Source organism: Lynx canadensis, chromosome E1 (genome assembly GCF_007474595.2).
Source record: "Lynx canadensis isolate LIC74 chromosome E1, mLynCan4.pri.v2, whole genome shotgun sequence".
Taxonomy (NCBI): Eukaryota; Metazoa; Chordata; class Mammalia; order Carnivora; family Felidae; genus Lynx; species Lynx canadensis.
Window position 1 is genome coordinate 3,520,123 of NC_044316.2, and position 4,542 is coordinate 3,524,664.

Below are 4,542 nucleotides of genomic sequence, written 5' to 3' on the forward strand. Positions count from 1 at the left end.
ACCTTCCCAGCTCCCCGGGCCAGCAGACAAAGAAGTCCCTCGGGAGTGGGCGTTTCTAGAGCCGTCAGGGGTCAGGGGGCTCTGTTGGGTCCGGGACGTAAAGACACGTGAAGTGGGTGCCCTCCCTGCAGGTGGGATGTACTCTCATTGGGGGGGGGGGAGGCTGTGCATGAGAAGGGCGAATTCTTGTACACCTGTACTTTAAACCGTGAACACGGTTCAAAGGGAGGAATTTGGCCCAACGCCGCGGATCGGGGGAGGCTCTGAGGCTCTGCAGAGGAAGCGGGGTCTGGATTTGGCTCCTGTCACATGGCAGGACTGGGTCACAGTCCACTGCGACACATTTTCCGCGTGCATTTTTGCTCTGTTGCTGTGTTTTCTGTCCTCGCCGAGAGCGTGGGAGACCAGGTTCTCTGAAAAGAGTGTCCTCCCACAGTGTCTGCCCCTCCCAGGCAGGTTCCCCTGGACTGGACGGGGACAACTCCAGAGCTATCCTGACGGGGCTCAGGACTCCGGTGCGGTGAGGCTTCCCGGGTTGGGGGGGGGGGGGGCCTTCCCACCTGAGAAGCGGGGCCCTCGCCCCCCCCCCCCCCCCCCCCAAGACACATCTGTGTGGCATTGAGAGACTCTGCCCGGGGCCACTTCCCCCGGTGCTCTGCTTACGCTCCGGCCGGCGTAGAAAGTGCCAGACAATAACGGCTCCAACCCCAGCATGAAAAAGGAAACACATTGTGTTTACAGATACAGGATTTGGCATCAGAAACTTGAAAGTACCTTTGAGTTGGACGCCCCAGGGCAGGGCTGTTGGACACCCTGCCCCGAGTCCCGCGGCCAGCTTGCTTCCTCTGCCCAAAGTCAGCCCTCAGAGGTGGACAGGGTGCTCCCAGCCAACTCTTCCTTCCCAGACCCGGCCCTGTCTCCCTTCCTGGCTCAGACCATGCGAGAACTCGGGGAGAGAGAGTGCCCGGCCGAGCAGGGCGCAAAGCACTGCTCGCTCCAGCCCTTCGGAAGCCGTGTTCCCGGGCCGATGGGCCACCACGATAGCGAGAAATGCTAGGGAAGAATGAGACGGGGCATTTCTCTGTGTTTCTCAGCCCTGTTTACTGTTAGAACCAGGGCGGGAGGGCTGGTGGTTTTTCTTAAGTCCAGGATGCCCACAGAAGGATATGAGCCACGTGTAAGTGACGGGCACGTGCTATTTTCCTGCTCCGTAGGAATGGAGATCGGAGAGCACGGCTTTCTGTCTAAGAATATATGGACTGTCAGGGGGCTCCTGGGTGGCTCAGTTGGTCAAGCGTCCGACTCTTGGTTTCAGCTCAGGTCACCATCTCACGGTTCGTGGGTTCGAGCCCCGCGTCGGGTTCTGTGCTGACAGCTCGGAGCCTGGAGCTGCTTCGGATTCTGTGTCTCCCTCTCTCTCTGCCCCTCCCCCTTAATAAATAAACATGAAAAAAATATATATGGACTGTCAAGATGTATGCGTTAGGGCTAATGGTTGAAAGAACCCACGTCCAGCCTCACACTGCTTGGGACTTTTGGGTACGTCGTTGAAGCTCTCTGTGCCTTCCATATCCTTGGCGTCCTGGGGGCCCGTGCAAGACCCCCGTGGTAGATGGGGGCCGGGGAAAGAGAGGAGCCTCTGCATAGGAAGGAGACCCAGAGACAGAGTGCTCGTCCTAGACTTTGGGCTTTTATCACCACACACACGTCCGTCAGCCTCCCAACTGCTGCGCTCTGTTCTAAACACCGTACGGATATTACCTCATTTGCTCCCCACAGCAGACTATGACGTGGGTTATGTTATTATTACCCTTCGGGAAATTCCTCTCTCGTCTTTGCCACGCGCACATGCGAGTGCGTTTCTGTTGGGCGTGCGTCCAGAGGCAGCATCCCTGGACCCTGGGGGAGGTGTCAGCTCAGCCCCAGGACAAGGTGGTTATACACCGGCCCAGCGTTTTGCAGAAGGCGGCCGTACAGGTTCACATTTGTGCATAACGTTACAGGTGAAGAAACAGAGGCACACGGCAGAAACAGAGCTTGCCCAGGGTCACGCATGGAGCAGGTGGTGGGGCTGGAATTAGGATCCAGGCGGGGTGGGCCCCAGAGTCTTGCTTTTCACCGCTGTGTCTGGCTGCCTCTCGTCTTTCACCCGCATATATCCAGATCTAAAACCGATGATGCTGGGGGGGGGGGGGCGAAGGTGCCCTTGGCTTCTCTAGACCTCAGTTTCCTCTTCTGTAAAGTGAGGGGTTGGGGCACGAAGACCGTCTTCAGTTCTGATAGTCTGTGTTCCTGCAGAACGCACCTCCTTCCTGGTCTGTGTTACCCACCCCCTCTCTATTCCATTGGTGGGGGGGGGGTCCCTCCAAAGACTGGTCAGGCTCTGAGAGCGAAGGACCTCACTTGGGCCCGCCCCTCAAGACCACCAGGGATTTCTCCTCCTCTGTTCCACTTGGGGAGGGGAAGACGTGGGATGTGTTCCTTCTTGGCCCTCCTGCGTGTCAGCTGGCTGGGCTCCTGTCTTCAGATCGCGCGTGTGCAGCTGGATGGATGTTGACAGAATCAACTCACCTGTGTAACTAGCTCAGCCATCAAGAAATAAAATATTTCCAGAAGGCCTCCGTATGTCCTTCAAATCACCCGCCCCACCGTATGCCGCCATCTTGGCTTCTAGCACCCTTGATTTGGTTTTGACTGATCTTCAACTCCATATAAATGAAATCATCCCATATGTTCCCTTCAGGTACCTGCCTTTTGCTCAGCGTTATTTCCTTGTAAGTAGTCTGAAACATAACGTAAGCCTGGAGTCCTTTTTTGTTTGATGGGATGAGCTCAGCTTCTAGGGGGGACCGATCATCCTGTTTGCTTCATCTCCTGACCTTTGCTCATGCAAATGATTTCCTCGTGTGTTTTGTAATGTCTGACTGTGAGCTTATCTTTCTGGGAAATTTTGTGGAAATCCCACCGGTCTTAGTTGTGGAGTATCCCTGCTGAGTGATTTTACCAGACATCTTAGAGCTTATCATGGGCCCGGGACTGATTTTTCCGTTAAGTGAGGAGTATGCATTTTCCTCCAGTCCCTTCCAGGCCTGGATCACTGCTAGTCTTCTAATTGGTCTCCCTCTCCTGTCTACTCTGTCCTCCAGGCCCCTGAACTATTCTTACTGGTAGTTTCTGCTGCCCAACACTCAAATGGATGGCTTCCTCAGTCCCTTGATCTGTTGTCACTTCTCAGTGAAGCCTGCCTTGACTATCCTTCTTAGTAATATTCTAAATCAGGGGAACTAGATGGCTCAGTCTGTTGGGTGTCCAATTTTGGCTCAGGTCTTCACCTTGCCCTTCGAGGGCTCGAGCCCTGCATTGGGCTCTCTGCTCTCAGCTTAGAGCAGGGAACCTGCTTCACATTCTGTGTATCCTTCTCTCTCTGCCCCTCCCCTGTTTGTGCATGCTCTCTCTCTCTCAAATAAGCAAATAAACTATAAAAAATAAATAATATCCTAAAACACTTCATCACCCATCTGTGTTTGTCTCCGCGTGCGCGTGCACGCACACGTTCCTGATCATACCTTGATCGCATCATTACCTTCCTCTGTTTCTCCTCTTCCCCCCATAACACTTAACCTACCTGCTAACATGCTACTAATTTACTCCTTTATTATGTTTATGAACTGTCTTTCCATTCTCCCGCTTGTCCCGTTGTAACACTTGTTAGAAAGTAAGATTATGGGGGCGCCTGGGTGGCTCAGTCGGTTAAGCGTCCAACCCTGGCTCAGGTCGTGATCTCGTGGTTCGTGAGTTCGAACCCCGCGTAGGGCTCTGTGCTGACAGTTCAGAGCCTGGAGCCTGCTTCAGATTCTGTGTCTCCTTCTCTCTCTGCCACTTCCCCACTGGCATTCTTTCTCTCTCTCAAAAATAAATAATAAAAACATTAAAAAATTAAAAAAAAACAAAGAAAGCAAGATTATGCAAGGGCGGGAGTCCGGTCTGAGTTGTTCACAAGAGGCCTGGCCTATAGTAGGTACTCACTAAAGTATTTGTTAGAGGAAAGAATTCAGGGTCTCATTTCTAACTCCTTACTGGCCTTGTAAGACCCAAGGTCTCATTTCCTTTTTGTGTATGGGTCCTAAAACCCAAGTCCAAAGCCACGAAGGCCTGTTTCCAGGTCAAATAACCAGGCTTTCTTTCCTTTGATCTCTTCTCCCTCTCTTCCAGCTCCACTCACACACATCCCTTGGTCACCACGGTCTCAATGTTTCTCCTAATATTTTGGCTTTCAGATTTTTATTTCCTCCAGCACCTGGGGATTTCCTTTTATTTCTTGTGAGATCTGCTGTGGATTAAATATTTTTTAAAAGTACATTTCATCTAGTATTTCTAGATGTTAGCAGCGGTAGGGGTTCTGCATGAGCTCAGTCCCCCTTGTTGCCAGAACTCGAAGTCATATATTTTAATCTTTCATCCATCTGGAATTAATTGTGACATATGGTGTGAGGTAAGGATCTCTATATTTTTTTTCATCAAATATGTAGCCAGTTATTCAGT